At 39.4% G+C, this 21,845-nt stretch overlaps 2 protein-coding genes across 2 annotated transcripts in view; one reads left to right on the top strand and one right to left on the bottom strand.

Annotated features, from left to right (window-relative positions):
• Nucleotides 1-21,845, bottom strand: part of CHLSN (cholesin) — a 119,036-nt gene that overhangs the window by 34,689 nt on the left and 62,502 nt on the right. The gene's annotated exons all lie outside the window — the stretch shown is intronic.
• Nucleotides 1-21,845, top strand: part of GPR146 (G protein-coupled receptor 146) — a 45,967-nt gene that overhangs the window by 4,936 nt on the left and 19,186 nt on the right. The window contains exon 2 of the mRNA XM_085074604.1: nt 17,291-17,332. The gene's annotated coding sequence lies outside the window, so the exon portion shown is untranslated. The remainder of the gene's footprint in view (nt 1-17,290; nt 17,333-21,845) is intronic.

The raw sequence follows: 21,845 nt of genomic DNA, 5'->3' as shown, positions 1-21,845 counted from the left end.
CTGAAAGGTATCATTGTAAAAGCAGCACAAATCAAGGTGCTGGTGGGGTTTGCTTATTTTGGAATTAAGGCATGTAGCAAGTTATCCTAAAATAAAATTATATGAATCTACATTTCAATAATATGTAGCTTAAGCTTATTTATAAAATAAGTACTAGAATTTACATGGACTGAATTTACAACTCATGGTCATTTCAAAGCCAAGCTTTATCTGCTGAAGTTACATTTTACATCTTTGATAAAGCAAGTATAAATACAACAGGAGACAGCAGCTGCCCACATAATTTTAAAGTTAAGTGCAGAATAGAGTGGATAACTACAGACAGAATAACATGTTAAAACCAAGAAAGCCTGGACCCACCCACTAATGGGAGGATTAAGTTTATCACATACCTGTTCTGTTATCATGTAATTTTGCAGGGATCAAAAGAAAGTTTTAAGATAGGAACAACAAGGAACTTCTTCATGGCACACAGGGCAGCCCAGCAAAAGGCACTGGAGATGGTCATTAGAAAACACAGATGGTCAAAGGTAAATGTTTGAGTTGTTAGTGAACCAAGAGTCAACATTTCCATAGTGCAGAGGGATAATGCCTACAGTGGGATTAGACTGCAGAGCTTTGAAAGTGAAGTAGTTTATGCCTGGCAGAGAAAAAGGAGAGCAAAGGAAGAGAGAGATTAACAGCAAATGGAAGGTCCAGCTTGAGGGAAATCTTGATCTTCAAAACAAAATTTGAAAAAAAAAAATTAACTAGTCTGGAAAAAAAGCCAAGATGTCAGAATTCCTCGTTGAATGGTAACAGAAAAACTTCATATTTCTTTCTGTAGTTGCAAACAATAAAACATACTTTGAAACAAAAATTAAACTACAATCAAAATTCAAATAAGGATTCTAGCTTAATGAGAGACATTCTGTTATTATGAACATGAAATGAGCAAGCAGATATGATACTTCTCTGTTGAAGATTTAATTAAAACTCAACTTTTTCTTAAAGCACCTTAAGTAAAATTGCAAACTCCAAAGAAAAAAAATCCAGTTTGACAAAGAAATTTTCTCATTTTTTCTTTTTGTAAACTTTCTTTAGAAATTAATACTTTCCCTTGGAATACTGGGAGTTAAAACTGTACTGGAAGGTCATAAGGTAGAAATGGAGATATGATCTCCTGCCAGGGATGCAGGAAGCATGGTTACTGAAATGTGAAGTCAAGGAGAACAGGGAACACTGGAAAAGTCAGGGAAGCCAGGAAAATCAGAACCTGTTTTTCTATCAAGATAGCGAAGACAAAACATTGTACTTCCTGCGCAGATTCTTCCAGATTCACTGAGTGAACTCTGCAGTTATTTAAGGCTTTCATAAAATCTGTCATTGACCCTAAAAAACTTTTGGCTCCAAAAGTGCCAAAGCAGTTTTGAAGCACTGACTTATCTCCCACTGTACATGACCAACCAAGCATCCAGGAACAATAAGAGGTACAAATTCATTGTCACAGCCACATTCATATAATTTAACTACTTGATAACTTAAATCTGCCATACCCTATGAACAACAGGAATAGAAAATATGAAATAAATACATGAAATGCATGAAATCTGAAATAAATACATGAAATGCATGAAACAGGGCCAGCAGAGATGCCAGGAGAGATTAAGATTCTGCAGAATGCTGACAGACCTGAGCCCTGCAGCTTCCCCAATGCAATGTGGAGTTAAACTTAACCACCAAAGGAATTCTGCAGGAGAGAAACAATGCACAAAGCTCCAAGTAGTAGGTAATAAAGTTAGCACAACATTTTTCAACTCCCAGCTTGTAGTTATTTTAGGGCATCTGAGACTTTGGAGAGGTACGACACCATGGGTTTAACTGCTGTAATTAACTAACAGTTCTGGTCGATGCTTTCTAATGTTTAGGTGCATGATTCAATTCTAGTTGCAGTCAGGGTTTCTAAATTTCAAGTGTTTTTTAAGCATCAGCAGAACATTCTCTTACTGCATTGCTGGGCTAGGTTTGGCCAAGGGTGAGATGTGGTTAGCAATACCTAATGACTAATCTGAGACGCAGTTTTGTAATTACTTTAAGGATTTCTGCTGCTCTAAAGAAGGCAGTGGGAATTATTCTAACAACCAGCCCAAAGAAGAACAGTGATATAGACTGAGAATTCAAACAGCACACAAAATGGAGAGAAATGCATAAACTCTGCATATAGGAGGCCCTCACTGGCAAAATATATAGAATGTTCTTAAGTTGACAGTTTTATAACTCTAAATGGTTTCGCAAATGAAATCCAAACAAAAGAGCAGAGATGTACTCTAAATCACTCAGCAATTGCTGCTTAGAAAAACCAGCAACCACTAACTCCAGCAAACAAAAATAGTTGCCTTAGGAAAGCTTAATGAATGGAAAAGATGTCAGAGTTTTTGTTGTTCTTCTTTCAGCTTTATTTTTCTGTATTCCTGAATCTGTACACATAATGATTCAGTTCACCCTGACAAATACTGCATAACCGACTATCAATCACAGCAACTTTTTATATGTTGAGAGCAGTCAGATAGCAAGTGATAAAGCGAGTTCAGGCAGAGGGCACACGTTAAGCAGCTGGGAGTCCTTTGCTCTGTCTGTAACCTAAAAGCTTAATGTCATTACACAGAGCTCTGATTTCTTCCTTGCCTGCCTTACACTAGAATACCCACATTATAGGGAATAGAGATTATTAACTTACTGGAAGAAATACAGCCACATAGGGACTGCAGCAGAACAAACAGTATGCTTAGAAATTTGATGTAACATATTCTGCTTCCAGTGAAATAATAAAAAACACAACCAAATAGTTCTGTTTAGGCTCTAAAGAAAGCTTTACACTTATGAATAACAATCTCAGGTAATAGTTTTAGTAACAGTTTAAACTGCATAAGTCAGTACTGCTGCCAAAAGACACTTTCTTCATTTTCTCCCACCTCTTCCTTGGCACAAGTGTTTGCACAGTTTCGTGAACCCATTTGTGTGAAAATGACTTCTCTGTCCCCTCACAAAGGTTACTTTAACACCAAATCAGTTTGTTAATTCAATTCACTGTGAACATTTCTGCCAGCAAAGAGAGGAGGTGATAGAAAGGTGGAGGCAAGTGGATGTGCAGCTTGTGGGATCCCAATTTTTGCACCCTCTGGCTGAAGACACCATTCCTTAAAATAAACATAAGTGTAAAACACGTAATGTTGCTATGTGTATCTTACCTTTTCCATATCGGGGTGATGAACTGCAGCTTGTCAATTTTCAAATTACCACAGATCATTTGGTATTTGTTGCTCTTTATTAGCATCATGCATTGCTGTTTTGGGCTTTCAATTATTTCCCTCTCATTTCAAAATGATAGTGTAGGTCTAGTAAAGGCAGAGAGCATAATTTTTGCTTCCAAGGGCCTGAACTCAGGTGTTTCATATTATTAAAAAACTTACAATTTTGATTTCTTGCAGACACAAGCATGCAAATTTTAAAAATGGCAACAGACAACCAGTATAGCAATTAATAAATTTCTTACAGTGTACAGGGCTCACATTCACATTTTCACAATACTGAGAGCATTTATACTGAGAGTATAAAAGAGGTTGTTTCCCTTGGTTCTTAATCCTTTCAGGTGAGCTGCTGGTTCAATGAGCTTCTCCTCTGGCTGCTGGAGCTGTGACTCCCTGAGCTGCAGTGTTTCTCTGTCCAGCACAGACACTGATTCCCTGCCCATCAGAAACTCTGAGGCACAGCCAGGCAGCAAACAAGCAGCTCCCACTGGAGCTGTCAAGTTTTTGTAGCCATTTCAAGGTGTAACTCCAGTGAGAAGATGTTGGTTTGCTTCCTGCAGTGTGGAATGAGCAAGAAAATCTCCTTCACTCACTACCTACCCATCAGAGGTCAAAAAAGACATCAGAAACAAGGTTTCTGTAGCAAAAACTTCATGGGTTTGCTTGCTCATTCTGGAGTGGGTAACGGTAGCAGTCAATTATTGAACTGCTCCAGCAGTTTAACAGATGATGACTGAGTTCAAAATGAAATTTCACTTGTATCATTCAGCTAATTAAACAAACAAATGCTGCCATCTAATAATAACTCATACCCATAACTTCATTAAGATACCTAACGTAATAATGAAAACAGGTTATCTTCATGTACTGTACAAATACAAATATATTGCAAGATGTGGTCAAGGCAAGTGTTGCCATGCTCTGTCATTCCCTCTGCGTTTCCTTTTGGGCTCACAACACATATGAAGACATCACTCAGGTCAGCAATGACTCAAAGCAAGTGGCATTACTTGCTTTGAGGGGTTAAACTCTAGCAACCTTTTAAAAAGGCTCACAATTCTATATAATTCTATATATTCTCACAATTCTATAAACACAACATCCAATAACCACCCAAGTCACGTAAGCTCTCTGTGATGAGAGACATACCAGCAGAACGGAGCAGAGCAAGCATAAGAATCAACTGAGAATTCAAAATCTTACTGTCAAAACTTTAATGTGATCTATTCAAAACTCTTAGTCATAGGTAGCATGTCTTTGATATGCTTTTGTGTCTCTGAGTCCACTCATGCTATTAGCTAATTAGTAGAAAATCCTACACTAAGAGTGTGAAAAAAGAGTTCACAGCTTCTACTTCCAGGGCAGGAAGAGGAATGGTGTCTAATACCAATGATTCAAACACTGCCAGGATATTGAAGCACAGCGATTGAGTTAGAAGGTAATCAGACATCTAAATTGAGAATTTCCACCTGGGAACTGTGTTTATTTAGTGTCAGGACAGACTGTTCTGCTTTCTGAACCCACACACATAGAAACGTGTTTATCTCAAATTCAAATTAACTTTCAACTATCAAGTTAAGGTTTTGCCCAAATATATATATATAGCTAATATAGAAGTACTTCAGCCAATCAGTGTATCTATAGAAGAAGTAACTTTGACACACTGGTGAAACTTTCTCATAAGTAAAAGGGTTAAAAAAAAAAGAAGTGTGAACTTCCACCTTTTAGTTGTTTTATGAAGAACTAAAAAAACCCAAAAAACCCAAAAAACCAAACATTTGTCTGACTTATTTTCAAGGAAAGGGTCTTTTATTTTGACCACAGTACTCAGGGTCATCGGTGCAGAAGTAATGACAGAGAGACTTGTTCAGGTACAAAATGTCTAATTCTTCAAACATTTGGTTAATTTGTTTTCTAAACCTAAAGCAATATTTGATCAGTTGAACAAATACTTGAAATGCAGTTGGCTAGTTATCTATTTAGAAAGAGAACAAATTTATTTAAAAGGATTTCTTTTACCCTTTGGCCACCACAGAACAAAAGTTAGATCAAGCTCACAGGATTTTAGGATTTTTTTTTTTTTTAATCTTGTCTCAGGTTAGACCCCTCCTAAGAGATTATTGCTATCAGGACACCAGTGATAGTGGGAAATCTTTTAGGAACTGGAGTGCCTTAACAGGAAAAGACATACATGCTGTAAGAAGTGATAAGGCAAAACACTCTGCATCTACCACTTCAGTAAGCAGAGCTGGTTTAGGTACTGGTTTTAATTTAAATTGGGTACTCATTTTACCCTTGAATCAGGTATGAAGTATGAGCTGGTTTTCCTGATGATTTCTGCTGTAGAAGTAACACCTGAAGGGATCACAGTCTTCCAGTTCACAAGTAAAATCTGTCCTTTTGTTTAAAAGCAATTCTCCTCGTGATTCCCTCCCAGCACACCTGTGACATTGCTACACACATTTCAGTTGTAAGAACATCTACATCACCAGACCATTTCGGTGAAAGGAACAGACATCTGACAGGAGAAACACTCATATTAAAATCTGTGCAAAATTTCTGACTAACTACAAAAGCCCGAGTCTAAAGAAGTGAAAAGTGTAGTCATATCAAGGCTTGTTTTCAGTTTAAAACTGGAACATGATCAAAAGGCTTGAGAAACAGTTGTTGCTTGCAAATGGATAATTAGCCTGAAACACCTCTTAAGCTGCTCAGCCAATAAATTTACTAGAAATAAAAGCAGAAAAATATCTAATCCAGCTCCTCTTACAAGCAACTGTCAAGAGGTTTTTTGGCATTTTTATCTATTCAAAGAGTAGATCTACTGCCAAACTGCCTGTATATCTTTCCTTTTTAAATAAAAAACTACTTTAAATCCATATTGGGAGGTGTCAGAAACATAACCCATATAAAAGAGCACACAGACCCCTAAGGGCTTCTGAAATCCTTCAACCCTAGTAAAAGCCTTGTATCTTTCATTGCTTTCCTTTTAGCTTCTTAGATTAAGGTTTGTATTTGGCTTTCAGTCAAATTAGGCTTAATGTTCTTGATACTGTCAAAATTTCAAATATTTTTAATTTTCATAATTCTGTCCAAAAACTTTTAAATCATCTGTCTTCCTTGCAAAGTTACATGGTTGCAGTAGGACATCAACTGCAGGTTCTCTGAAATATTTCTGAAGTTACAGGGAGGAAGATGCCATTTGTGAATTCTGCTTTAGCATATGTTCAGTATATCAAGTTATTTAAGTGCTGTACAGTAAATAACACAGCAACATAAGCTTTCAACACATTCGGAAGTAAAGTCATAAAAACAGTCTTGTTTTGGCCAAAGTGCAAAAAATTTATTCGCAACAAATGTTGCAAATAGGAAGCCACAAAATCCACTACAAAGACAGACAATTCCATGGCATTTTTCTGGCTCTTTCTCCAGTGATAATCAGAATTTTAAAAACTAGGCCATATAATACCTGACCTGCTGGCTTATCAGGGTCTTTTGTGGCCATGTCCCCATGGCAAATGCTCAGCTGTAGGTGACAAGCAGCAGCATGAGGAATAAGCCACAGCAGCTCTTTTGTCCCTTCATTAACACAGAACCCAGAGTACAAAGGGCTCCATAGCAAGTGGAGAGGAAAATGGATTTATGGCATCGGTACAGGCAATATATTTAAAGAGCTGTAGTGACTCCACAGTAATTAAGAACTTCTTGGGATAATTGTTCACAGAGTATCTGGCTTGTGGTGACTTCCAGACAGGGATCCTGCAGAAATGAGTAATTAGAACCTATTACAATAAGATTAAGATGCCTTTGCCTGAGCAAGCATTGGATACAGCATCATCCTTCAGGAAGAATGATGGGTGAAGGTGTTAGCTGCACTCCCACCAGTTCTTCTGGAAGCCCTTAGATGGAGACACCCTTGACAAAGCTGCAAAATTCATTCAGTGCTCTGGGTTACACACATGTCCACTTGGTTCTGCCTGGATCATTTGAGGAACTTCTGGTATAAGATGCCAGCTGATCACTGGCTTAGCCTTCCATTCTGGTCTACTGAAGAAAGCAATCTTCAGGCACATTCCCTTCTCCTCAGCTTTTGAGGGAAGTGAATTGGGGAGGGGGAAGAAGTAAAAATCCATGGAAAACTTGTAGTGATAATTCAGTTTTGAATGCTCATAGAGCTCACATGGCTGACATGAAATCCCTCACATTTGTGAGTAATTAAAAACTGTAATTCAACAGATAAAAAGTGTTTGTAGGCAAAACCACAACTGGATCCTCCTTTGCAGCAAAACTGTCTATTAAGGTCTCGACTTCTATATTTGCTCCTATTCTATCTGAAGGCATCTCAGCTCAAGTGGTTTCCTGATCAAAGATAACATATGGCACCAGAAAGAAATGAGGCTCTCCAGAACTGCCAACTCACTGCACCTTCAGCTCTGAATCACTGCAGAACCTTTAAACTGGAATGTTGCTGAAATGCCAAGTCTAATGCAGATACCAATGCTAAACTTACTGTGCTGTGCACAAAACCTGCAAGAAAGCAAACAAAAGAATTCTTATGCTCTACAAAGAGGATCTGTGAAGGGCACTTTTCCTTGGGAACAGTATTATCAAATATGGTTCCAGTCTGGAAGTTCAGAAAGGAAAGGAAACATTAGCATTTTTCTGCTGTAAGAAAGAAGGGGAAAACAAAAATCTTTGAATACAACTCTCTTTCCCAGCATCAGATTCATTATACCAAGTTATCACAAATCTGTATAATTCTGGATACTGGACACACTTGTGGGCTAATACAGGGGGGAAAAAAAAAATCACTTAAGAAGTCAGAGGTCATCCATACTGTTCTTACAATGTGCATGACACAACGTAATAATCTGAATTTTTTCATTTGGAATGGTGTCTCTCAAATAGTTTGTTCCTTCTGCCCTGATTTACAGAATAAAATCCCCAAATCATAAAAAATGCATTTCTACTTTAGCCTTTTTGGGTTTGCTATATTTTTCATTACTTTATCAGTCCTTAAATCCTAGGAATGCCTTTCTCTGACTGAAGGAAGAAAACACCCCCTTATGTACACATGCAAAAAGATCATTGAGTATTCAATCCTTTTAGCTGCAAAACCAAATGCCCCCAATGGAACACAAAAAGGGATCAACATCAGAAATACACTTCAAACACATTACACAAGTGATTAAAGAAAAAAGGGAAGAAATCTAAAGTAAACCCACTTGCATAACAGCCTGTACACAACCCCTTGAGACTTTAGAGTGGGATAAATATGTTTCAGACTGTGTCACTAAAGTGACATTTTAATGGTGTGAGAACTCTAAACAAAACTTCTTAGAGATAGATAATAAATGATAAAGGTCTGCTATACAATTTACAGGGCCAAATAAACAAATATGCATTGATCTTTTTCTGTGAGTAGACATCACCCCAAACCTGGTGATGGATGCAAGAGAGTTGAGAATGTTGTCACTCTTTCTGGACAATGAAGCAAAGCCACAGAAACCAGCAGGAGAAGCAGCCAAGCTTAGCCACCACATTTGGCTACATATATTTATATCCTATAAATATACAGGCAGCATCTAAACAAGGATACAATTACCATTCCCTTTGTAAGAAAATTATTAGTTGTACTATGCTAATGACACACTCTGAAGGACCGAGGAATCAGAATCGATTTTCATGAAATAACACCAGAATGTGATTCCACACTTTAGCAGTAACATTTTCTGCTGTAAATGTGCAGCAAAGATGTGCACAGCCAAGGACTGGTAAATCCAGACCCAGGGAATTATGCAGCATCTGCTCCAACCCAGTTAGGAGCAAGGGCAGAGGAGGAGGACACAGGAGGACACGTTCTGAGCTAGGATGGCTTACGCTGATAAGGAACTGCCTGGAACTACTCCTTGTGTGAGCTCCTTTCATACTGTCAGCATGATGCTATCACTGAAGTGCTTAAAAGCAAAGCCAACACAGAGATTCCCGTTATTTTGCTTTACTTGGGGAAAAACCCAATCATTTACACTGAAAGCTTTGTCTTCATTTTTATCATGAAGTGTGAGTTGCACAATGTTTCATCACAGGAATTGCATGTCCCAAGAAAAAACTCTTGATTTAATTTAATTTGAGACAGAACTGGGTCAATTTGATATACCATCATGACTCTGCTTTGTTTATCAACAAAGACCATGTACTATTGCCCATAATTCAATTTTAGGAGTATATTATCTAGCAGTTTCATAATCAAGATTGTTTTTACTACTGGAAATTATATAAGCTTGGACAAGGATAACATTCAACATTATCAAATGGGAGGCACCAGAGTTATGATTTCTAGGCACAAGTCGTAATTGGATTGGAAGGCAAAGTTCAAGAAAACAGTAATACTCTTGTGTATTAACAGAAGGCCTGTTCTGCTCTGTAGTGCACTACCCAAGGCCATTTCCTTCCTTAATATTAAAATTCTAATCAGCCTTCATTTCATCTGCAGAAATTTATGGCCCAGTCCAAATTCTGTGTATAGATTTAGAAACAAACAGACCTGGAATATGAGAACCCAGCATGTTATTAATTCTCAATTCAGCTATAAAAATCTGTCCGTGCACAGGGGGAGAACGTTTAAAACACACTGAGCTCCACACTGTGCCACACAGTGAATTATTGCTATGAACCCTGCAAATGTCTTAGTCTCCAAATACAGCTGTATTAACTCCAGATTTGATATTAAGATCCTAGATATCAAACCCTGAGGAAACTGGGCCCACTGTAGTAGAAATGAAAATGGAGAATTATGACCACAAGAAGAAATTCTTTACAAATTTGCCTTCAGCAGTGCTTTCCAAACTGCAGAGCACTCACTGCAAGCAATGTGCCTGTTTATTCTAAGTGGCTTGTAAGAGCTGCCAGCAAACCTGAGCATGTTCTCCTAAGCACTGCTGCTATTTCAGTGCCTTTGGCAGGATCTGTGTTTGAGGACTTCCAGAATACTGGAAAGCAAGCTGCTGCTTCTAAACACAGAAAATAGTTAGCTCACTCAAGCCCTTAGCTGTTGGGGTTTTTTTTTTGCTCCCAAGGAGACACCTCTGACTTGAGTATCATATCTCAAAATTAAGCCAACAGCAAAGAAAAGGAAAAGGAAGTCTGGGAAACAGAACAAAAGAATGTTTACTCTGCAAGGTAAACCAGGGAAATGGCCAGAAGGGCAGAATTACAAATCTAAATGCTTGAGTCTCCAAACAAAACATTAAAACAGCGAGCACACTCTTCAAAGAGCAATAACAAACCCTGAAGATCACAAGTCTGAGGGTACATGCCATCTTCATGCCCCAACATATCTGGAGAGTTGGTATTTATGTCAAAACAAATGGGTGGGCCACTGAGAACTGTGATGTGGCAAATCAACCACACCACTTCTTCCTTGTTGCAAAATCCCATTCTTCTTTTCTGTCTCAACAACACATTCATCCACCTCCAGCTTCTCCCTGCTCGAGCACCACAGCACTCCCTGTCCTTCCCTTGGCCTCTCCTCACCTCTGGTAGTGCCAGTGCTGATGCCAGACTCGAAGGCAGCTCTGTGCCAGCAGCAGGTTAGCTGGGAGATAATCCTGTGCCATCAAGTATGGAGCAAAGCAGGAGGCAGTGCAGCCATCCCAGCTGCAGGGCCTGAGGTGGGCACATTCACAGGGCTTTTGGGCAAGTAAGTGCCCATGGTCAACTCACTGAGCAAGCCAGGGGCCAAACAAATCCCCTCCTGGGAGCTGCCTGGTGACACTCAGTGCCATCGAGCTGTCAGCAGGTTACAGAAAGTGCTGCTCAGCCATCAGCTCTGACAGACACATGTGAAATGTCAGCTCTGGGTGTGTGTGAATATAAATAAAGCCAGGTCAGCCTACAAGGCTGGGACATTGCACAGAGTCTAATATGGGATGGGTTAAATCTTGGGGTGTGTAAATAATTTTCAGTGACCGTGTCAAAAAAAGGAATGGATGGTGAAGTGCTAGAAATTGCTCCAGCTGGTCATGGAACCACTGCTGAGGAATTCAGCCAAGCCCCCAGGCCATAGCACTGCCTCCAGACAAAACACCAACTTTTAAATCCAGAATAGCTCCACTGCCTCACACCAAACTCAGAACCAGTTTGTTGCAATACCCTGGGAGGGAGAGGAAGTAGAAGGAGGAAGAGAAACCTCACTCAGTCCATGCAGTTTGGCAGTAGGTAGAATTGCCTAAAATCCTTCAAGTAAAATCACATGTTAATTGTAAGGTAATTTTCAGTATTTGAATACAATTTCCTCAACACTTTTCCACTCCATCAGACACACCTGACAATCAGCAGCAGCTCTGCAATGCCCTCAGACTGATCCACCTGCACGTTATTGACACACAAATGTTGATTTGCTAAACTTAGCATCCTGCAGATGCTGCACTGCTGGGACTGCTTCTGTTCCACACTGCACAAACCAGCAGCTCTAAACTACATTGGGAAAGCATCGCAGCTCCCAAACTTTTTGTTTAGTCTCTCTGAGCATTTATGAATAAATAAATCAGAAAATGCACAAAATAGCACTATGAGCAAGCAATTGTAAAAACTGGAAGTTAAGATGTAATTAGATTACGACATTTATTAACTTAATAATAAAAGAAGTTTCTACAAATGAGAGCCTGTAAATGAATCTTGATTTATATAACAAGCAATAACAAAAATCTCACAGGACATATCAGCAATTGAGACTGACCTTCAGTGACTGGGTGCACAGGCAGACCCTTTTGGGTGATTTTTCACTTCTGCTGTGTCTCCATTTCTTCAATAAAAGGGTGGGTTTGCAAATGCTAGGGAAGGTTTAGTGGTTTTTTTGTATTTAACAGACAACAGCCATGACAAAGACTGATTCTCTCTCTTTTTTTTTTTTTAATTTTACACATCTAAAGCACATGATCAAGCATCCTCAGAAAGGACATGGCACAGCTTCTATTCTGCCTGCTTACTCTAGATAAGTTACTCTTCAAAAAATAATTTACAGAGCAATAAAAAATCCTGCTCAACCAATAAGCACATAAATTTCAACAGGAGACAAAACGCAAAAAATAACAAGGAGTTATGGGGAGCTGACACACACTGTACATGTGAACCTAGAACTGAAAAGTTCAGTCTCATATTAAAATTGACTAAATTAAGATTTCGCTAATGCAACAAGTTATAAAGACACTAAACCCTGACATTAATATTTACTATTGTGGAGAGAAGACATACAGTAGTGAAGGCAGCATCTGCCACTTGGAAAGCAGCTGAGTGACTTCAAACCTGGCATTTGTGCAAATCTGTGTGTACTACAACATAAAAATATTAATTGAGAAGCATATCGAGTCTGGCTTGTCAGCCTTAATATTTTCTGGTGATTTGAATGGGGCCAGAGAATAAGATAAGTATCTTTACAAATCCTGTTGGCTTTACTTCAAATGCAAAAGCTTCTTTCTAAGCTGCACAAGAACAGGAGCTCTGTAAAATCGAATTTTGAATGCAAAGCCAACCCAGTTCTGCTCATCATCCTCTACTCTGAATCTTGTCTGCCACAACAGTTTTTGGTGAGCTCACTGTACTTCCCTGAAATATTGTAAAACATACCATTAGTTTTGTAAGAATTTGGGGTTGTTTTTGCATATACTATACTCATCTCAGGAACAATCTCTAGTTTTTGTATTTAAAACAAGTTTTGATTTTTTTAAGTTTACACTAATGAAGTATTTTCATTGGCACTGATGAGCTACAGATTACTTGAGCTTTCTTTGCAGCTTTTAGGGAGTTTTTTAATCAAGCTGGTCAGTATTCCCCATTTACCAGTGCAGATCAGCCTAATTTGTTTAGCAGCTAAAACTCGGAGCGAACAACAGTACTTTCAAAACAAATACATCAAGTTAAAGCAAGGGCAGTTGTGGTTCATCTGAATCATATGGCTCCAGATTTCAAATCTAAGCTAAGGAAATAGAGGTTATGACATCCTGCAGCTGCGACAAGTCGTGTTCATAAAGCAACATTAAATCAAGACCACTTGGCCATTTCAGGCAGTTGCTTGTGTGGACGTGAAAGATCCCATGAGATTAAAAAAAAGAAAAGTTTTGGCGCCCGAGCCAAACCCCCCTGCCTTTACTCAGTGCTACCAGGGACTGTTTCTTCAGAGCAAACGCCTGTGGAAAGTTGTTGCCAAGCAATTGCTACTGATTTATTTACATCCAATAACAGGGAGCAGCAATCAAACGCTTGGCAAAATACACGGGCGAGTAAATTACAAATGGTCTTCCCATGCCACGCAAATGCCAAGTGCCTGAGCCTGCCCCTCAGCAGGCTGGTTTTCAGAGAGATCCTCTGGGTGGTTTGAGTCACCATAAGGCCACACAAACTCTCACATCAGCACAAGGACACATCACAGGACACAGCTTCATCAGGGCAGTTGGATGGATGTTGCAAGTAGGAGCACAGTACTGCACAGATAAAAGCTTTCATTCAGCTGGGAATCTCAGGAAGGAAAAAATCTCAGGATTGGGTCTGGAAATGTTATTTTCCAGTCTCCCACTTGGTAGCATCCATCCCTGGAAGCAAGGCCAGGTGTGATGGAGCTCTGAGCAACCTGGTCTGGTGTGTCCACTGCAGTGGGGCTGGAAGTAGATGATCTTTAAGGTCCCTTTGAACCCAGGCCTTTCCACGATTCAGTGATTTTAAAATCTATTTATTGATACAGTAAGTACTGATAAAATACCTGAGAGCTGGCATTTTTAGTTACAGTAGAAGAAAAAGTCTCTTCCAAATTTTTTTGGAGAGAATACTGCTGGCTGAAACAGTGGGACCATTCACTGCTCCCCTGAGTACCAGGAAAAAAATGTGCCTGTAGCTTTTCCCTTTTTCCTTCCTATTTTTTTTTTTTTAAGCCAGAAGGAAGTATGAAACAGTAGTACTGATTGGGGACTTTCACGACACTATCTGGATGCCAGTGTCATGCTGTGTAAACATGTGGATCCATTAGACAATTGTTGGAAGCAGTGAATTCCAAATTTGATCTAGTGATAGGACTCCTGCTGTTGGGGGAAAAAAAAAAGACATTGTGAAACCACACAAGGAAAATGCTTCAGACTTCTTAAAAAAAAAAATTAAAAAAAAAGCAAAGCACAGCTTGAATAATGATGCACTGGATAGTCTGCAGATCCCAGCCTCTGGAGAGTCCTGACATGCAGAAAAAACCACCTGAGCTCTTGGCTTTATAACTTTATAAAACTTAATCCAACCTGAAAGGATAAAAACATTTGCACAGAGAAAAATTCATATCCACACAGAGAAGATTTTCCTTGCTGAAGGACAATCTGCACCAGTGATTTATATCTCCTTGCACATTTCTTGTGCAAGCAACTGTCGGAAGTACAGCCGGAGCTCTCTGGTATTCCCAGCGATGCTGGCTGGGGAAGGGAGTGGTAGTTAACTGCCTTCCTTTGGTTTGTGCTGGCAAAGCAGCACTTTTTGCTTTGTAGTACTTAATGGCCTAAAATACACGTTGAAATTAACTCCTTCATTAGCCACGCAGCTGCTGCTCCTTATCGCTTTCATTTTTCTTAATTGTAGCACTGCGGAATTTTATGTTCTGATTCAGAATTCTATATGATTAATAACAACACATGGATTATATTTGTTAGAATATGAAACACTGGCCTCATGAATAAAAGTATAATTACATATGACCTTTGAAATCATACTCCATTCTTTCAGCTATCTAGAAATAACGATGCTCATTCTGTCCATGCCACAATTTCATTTCAAACTGATTAACCAGCATTTTATTCCACTCAAGTTGCCTACATTAAAGCAAAAACCAATGAGTTCAGCTCCCAGCAAAACTGCAAACCCACTTTAAGGCTGTCACTACAGAACTTGTTATTCATCTCCACAGACTTATAGATGTGAGGAGCCGAGTGTACAGCTCAGCATTTCTATTATGATTCATGGTGTGATTTAATCAATCCTGAAACATTGTTTACTACATGAAAGAAATTGCACTTCAACAGCAGCGATCAGAAAGCAAGAAAATCAATCCAGAAGGGCTACTGAGTAACTAAGGAGGAAGGCAATGAGTCACACGTTATCCTTGGGAAGCTGCAGGAGGTCAGCAGTGGCAAAGCTTCTGTTTGGTGCCTGCTGGGTGACCACAGAGCCTTTCTCCAGCGCAGCCCTAAGAGCTCCATGAGGACACACCAGTGGTCCTTGGAATGCAGATCTCAGTAATGCACCTTGCTGTGCATATAAAGAAACTGGTGCGACTTTGCCAGCTGAATTCAACAGTTTACATGTCTAATTCTAGTGATATCCACACCCACAGGACACAATGAAAGCACTGAAGGACGGCATTACTCAGGGAGAACCATCTCCTGCAGCCTGTCCTTACACAGCTGGAGCTCCCAGAACTCCAGATGTGTTACAGCTGTGCCCAGGTGGGACTGCAGCAGTGAGAGGCACCAGCCAGGAGAAGCTCTCCACAACCAGATTCTGCTCTAAAGCATGGGGCAGCCGTCCCACTACATCCCTGAATGCAGCTTAAATTTGCATCAAAGTATGAACAGAAGAGCTGCTCTTTCTTTGCACGGATTTGTGGCACATTTCTTTTTGTTCCTGAGAAGGGAGGCCAGCCACAGACTGTGACTGGCCAGCCTCTACCACAGGGTTGCAGGGCCACCAGAGTTGGTGTTGGCCATTTCCACCTGTGTGGCACATCACAAAGACACGTTACCCATGGGAATCCCTTTCTCTTAAGATCAAGACCACATAAAAACAGTGAGTTTGTCCTTCTATTTACTATTCTCCATCAAACTATGGAACTAAAATTGCAAGCAAAATACTGGTTGCACTGTTTGTTTTTCTTGGGTCCTTAAATGCCAACCACAAGATGTCAAACAGAGGGCAGAGAGAGGCCAAGGAGAGCTGGGGAGCCCTGACTGGCAATTGTGGTGGTAACAACCATAACCGGTGCTAATAGTAGAGAAAAGGGGAAGGGAAAAGTGCATCAGAATGAGATCAGATCTTTTACAAACCATTGTATCTCTCAATAAAACTTTAATACAAAAAAGCATGAAGTGGCACAAGTAGCTGTCTTAAACCGTTTTTTTCCCAAAGTATTCTACTCACCTCAAAATTCAGTCATAATTGAACCCTTGAACTAGTTAATCTTTCTTTTTAGGGGAAAACTCATCAACTCTTATAGGTTGCCTTTCTCTCCAAATATTACTGTTCAGTCATTAATCTCAGCTAAAACCTCTTCAATGCTTTATGTATGCCTATTTATATAATTTTTCCCATTGTAATACATTTGGAAATTAGTGCTTTACTTATTTTTTCTTTGCCTTTAGATAATTTGCATCTGCAGACTGAAATAGTGGTTACAAATTTTGAGTGGACAGATATATTAGACTTCTTATAATGTAATAAAATATAATTCTCTACATTTTTCCCCCATAGCATGCAAAGGAGCAAACACATGCTCAGTAACCAAACTGAATTGACTGACACTGTGTGCCAAACCCACCACATCTTACAATAACAAACCAAAGAGACATTTATTGTAGTTTCATATCACAGGACAATATTACAGGATGATATTTCATATTGGGACTGTTACATGTCAGTTTTAACCCACCAAGAATGGTATTTTTAATGAGGAGAAGGAAGTTACGGTTCTATTTTTAGATCAATATACAGCTTTCATTCAAGATCTTCAATTCACCTCACAAGTGTAAATAAAAGCATTAGCCCCACTGTGAGGCATTACAATGTCAAACACCATGAACAATTGCATTACAGATTTTCCAATCACTGGATGAAAACACTGGGTATTGTCAATGGTACAGGGAGATGCAAGAAAAAAAAATGAAAGCGATCTATATTTACCAGATTGATTGAATCGTCTTTTCATTCCTTTCAATCACCTACAAGTAACTGTTTCACTTTTTTTTTCCCTTTTCTCCTCCCAGTGGTTCCATCTGAGACTGCCATTCTCCTGGGCTGCACCTCATGTGAGTAAAGCTGTAGCAATACAGCGTGATTATTACTGTGCATGCTTATTTCATCAATGTAAAACTGTGGAAATATTTACCAAAATTGCGACTTTTAGACCTGCTATTTACTTCTGTAAAAAGGTACTGGATTAGCAATTCCTCACTGAAGACTTGGCTGAGATTAGTAGTATTAACTCTCAGATTGTCCTTCTCCAAGGTCACAAACTAACCACCTAACGAGTCTCGTACAAAGTTACATCCAATTTACCACATCTTTCTAAGTTTGTGAAATCTGAACTCCATGGAAGTGTCCCATCATCCTTGAGACTCTTCAGGGCTCTTTGGCAGGCAGGGAAACCTCTGCAGAAACAGACTGGAGGAACACCAGAAGGTTTAATTGGCATTACTTGTGCAAACTGCTTCCCAATCCGTGTGAAGAAGGAATGGAGGCTGTAATGCCTTCCTGGGAGAACACCCTGACAGTTCAGTGTGCCTGGAAGCCCAGAGTCTATGGGAATGAGTGTCTTACAGTAACAAGGGCTGATCAAGCAGAAGGGGAAAGACAAAGCCAAGCCCTTGCTGGCCAGCCTGGGCTGGCAAAGCAGAGAAGTCTTTAAGAAAGACTTTTAATCTAAACCTAATCTGTTTCATTTAAAACGAGAGACACAAAACTTCATCTTGTCCTCTCCAAGTGGCGAATTTCATTCATGTGAACATAGATGGTGTAAACACCACCAATACTCTGAGGGGATATTTGCACACAATGAAAGAACCTGCTTGGTCCAAGGGGTGGCACCTGCTCAGCCTGGAGAGGAACAGGGGACTTGTTCACCCTGGTCTAATGAGCAAAGGACAAGAAGCCAGGAATTATTTAATGTTCATTCCAGCTCTGCCAGTACCAGCTGGTGTTCTGTTACTCTCAGCAAGTCACCTCATCTTTTTCATGTTCTCCTCTGTACAATGAACGAAACATTTTGGTGCCCCATGTCCTTTCCCCCAGGGTTTAACTCCCAACTGAACATTCTAGTCATAAATGCTGTACTTTGATAAAGTACAGTCGGCATCAATAGGTAATACTTCTAAAAAATTTCTTTCCAACTATTGTGAAACAGGAGCTGACTGTTTATGGAGTACTTATTTTTTATGTCAGTTTACCATAGGGCCTCTTTAGCCACAGGCTTACAGCTGGAGGCCCCAAGGCATTTTTTGGGAGTGGAAACTTTCTGAGTTCAGCTCTTAACAAATTTCCAGCCTGCAGTATGTTTTTCATTAGTCTACATGGTGTTATAATAAATGATGCACTTCCTCTTTCATTTTATGATTTTTTTTTTAAAACATGCAACAATTTTTCTGTGTCTGTTTTTTATTACTTTCAATATACTCAACCACAGTAATCTTAGAGACAATGTATAAAACCAGAAAGGATATATTGAGTAAGATATCAGCTACAGCAAGACAAGCTTTTATAAGTTTAAATTCTTCACTGAAGGCCAGTCACAAACCCATTACATGCATGAAGCTTCATGGGCAACCACTCTTTTAGAAGCTATTGTTAAAAAATAAAAAGTCTGTTACCCCAAAACCTAGAAAAGGCTCCTCCAAACTATTCACCTGCAAGGCATTCAGCTAGAAAACTCTGATCCCATTGGCAATTCTCCAGTACACGTTCCACTGTATGTGTTTGCCTATTTTAAATACATTTTTGTAGAGTTGATACACACACTTTTCTTTTAAAGATAGCCTTCCTTTTCTATTTTTTCCTCTCTGCACAATTTTTAATAAGAATGTATTCCCGGGGGCTGACAGCATCAGGAAAACTAGGCTATGCCAACAAGAAGAGATTCCAGTCAAACATCATCATGTCTGGCACGCTGTGTTTCATTTACAAATCTTTGATTTCTAAATGAATAGCAGTTCAAAGTACACATGAAACACAGATACTTTCTGCTTATGTGCGTCGAGATTGTTCGAGATTAAACCACTTTTAATTAAAGACTTAAGCAGGTGTCAGTTCATGATACTCTCTGAATTTGGTTTAAGAAGATGTATGTTCCACAGTTACCCAGCAGCACATTAAATACAAGCAGAATCAAAGAGACTTTCCTAAACAAAGCCAAGAAAAGCTACTTTGTGAGAGGGTTTGAAGTTTGCTACTACTGATCTGTCATTTATGGAACGTCACATACTTACTTGGGAAACATTTTAAAACACTTAAAAAATAAACAAAACCCCAGTAAACAGCCTCATGAGACAGAGCCCCAGGCCACACAAGACATATTAATTTCAGTGGGGTTTTGTTGTGCCTCTGTTTATGCATCTAACTACCCAGATTTAATTTGCAGTATCAAGGCCTAAACCAGATAATTTAAGAGCATTCTGGACTCAAATAACAAGAGTTTAAACATGCAAATGGAATTATTTCCAAGTAATTTTTCTCTGTGTCATACTTCAGAGTGAGAGCAATATGAGGGGCACCCTGTTTCACCATTACTCAAAGATTCTTCATTTCCTTTTTTAAAGGAAATTCAAAGATTAATTTAAAGCCATCTGATGAAAATACCTTAATATTTACCTTCATATTTTGTTGTAATATATAGTGAATTCAAGCGATTTCAAAAGTTATCCTGGATGCTTCTCATTTCAAGATGTTAAATATTGGCTCTTAGAAATTTCCATTACACATTGTCTGACAATATTTGCTGCTCTGGAGTACATGAACTGACTTTTAATTCTTACAGAGGCAATGGTAATAAAGTTTGTAGAAGTTGGGCACAGGTGACATTTTAGAATTTCAGATTTATTGTAAGTCCCTCCTTTCCAGGTCCATAATGCAAGTGTAAAAAATGGTTAGAACTGCCAAATGCATAAATTCTCTCAATCCTTTTTACCTATTATATCATCAGTTACAATCTCCTAATCACCCTTTAAATGAGGGCACCACAACATCCTGGCAGCAGTTTTACAGCTGACACCTGAGGACAGCAAAGGAGCACACCTGGAATATTGCGATTTTATAACCATTAAATCCCAAACTGAAGTCCCAAACCCAAGAGCAGGAATTACAGAGCTGTGGGAAGGAAACAGCGAGGGAAGTAGAGCCAGTGATGCCCCAGCTGACAGTCAGAGCACGGCATGGCTGGGGGGATGCAGGACAAGGATGGGACAAAGGGACACAACAAAGGGACACAACAAAGGGACACAACAAAGGCTGCTGAGCAGCCAGGGCTGTGTTCTGCAGCAATAAAGCACCAGCCTGCATCCCAAATGCTGCTCCAGGGAAGTCACAGCATGGCTGCAAAGTTTAAAGGTGGCACAGGATGGTTAACATGAAAGCACAATTCCTGGAGCTTCAGCTGATCCCAAAGACTAGGCACTCTTGTATAAACCAGCCTTCCCTCTTGCAGTTCCTTTCCCCTACTTTAGTTTTAACTATAGCAATATTGTATCAAGGGAAAATTGAAAAATAAAAAATGGTAGAAACCAAGATCTGTTTTTCTGCTTCAGCAATAAGGTACAAATCTGCAGCAACCGTGAAGGCTCAAATTACAAAATATCCACCAGTGCAACACACAGCTCCTGAATTTTATCAGGTTGTCTGCAGACAGGGTAAGGAATCTCCCTTAGCCAGGAAGGAAAAAACTCCTAAATTCAGGTGAGATCCTTTGTGCAGCTATGGCAGGCACAGGTTACAAAAAGGGTCTTTGTATGGCTGCTCCACCTCCAGCTTTATTTGCTGGGAGCTGGTTATGTAACTAACACAAAAGAAAATAACCATTTCTGGGTTGTTTTCCTTTGCAAGCCCCTGGGCTGCCAGGAGGAACTGAGAGAATTCAAAAGCAGCTTCCCTTCTGTTGCTCTTTTGGGTGTTTCTCTTTGAAGTGGCACCCTGAGTGGCTGCTCATTCACCAGTTTTGTAGGTAGCCTTTAAAGCAATACTTTCCACCCTTCAAGCTTGAAGCACAGAAACACACAATTAATTAAACCAACTTAGTGGTGTTATTATTTCAGCCTTTTATTTCTACTTGGTGTCAGACTCTTAAGACGAAAGGACTCTTTGTAGTAGGATTTCAGACACTCTGGGGAAAATTATGAACTTTAAGACTGATCTGATCTGGTTCGTGCAACGCAGGAACAATCTAAGGAAACCACTCAGCTACTGCTTAAAGGAAAATTCATTCTAAAATCTAGAAACAGAGTCAAACCTTGCAGTGTTACTGTGCTGTATTTAGCTGATGATTTAACCCTTTGTTTTGACATGCTATTTTTTAATCACATTTTTTTCCTCAAAAGAAGACTCAGTCTAAAACATGGAATTATTGCAAAGTAGATTTCCTGGCTAGGAAATCCTTGGTAACAAATAAATAGAGCACTAAACTGCCAAATGGCTCTAATGCAACAAAAATTGCATCTACTACTGATTACAATAGTAGTGGCCAAACACCACATTACTGGTTTCCAAATATTTTCCTGGTGTGAAATGTTTGTAAACCATCCTTTTGCACTGCTGCCCAACTCCAGGAACACTCTCCAG

The sequence above is a fragment of the Lichenostomus cassidix genome, chromosome 14 (genome assembly GCF_008360975.1).
Source record: "Lichenostomus cassidix isolate B80296 chromosome 14, HeHo_3.0, whole genome shotgun sequence".
NCBI lineage: Eukaryota > Metazoa > Chordata > Aves > Passeriformes > Meliphagidae > Lichenostomus > Lichenostomus cassidix.
Note: the sequence above shows the minus strand (reverse complement) of the source record. Positions and strands in the feature narration are given on the sequence as shown.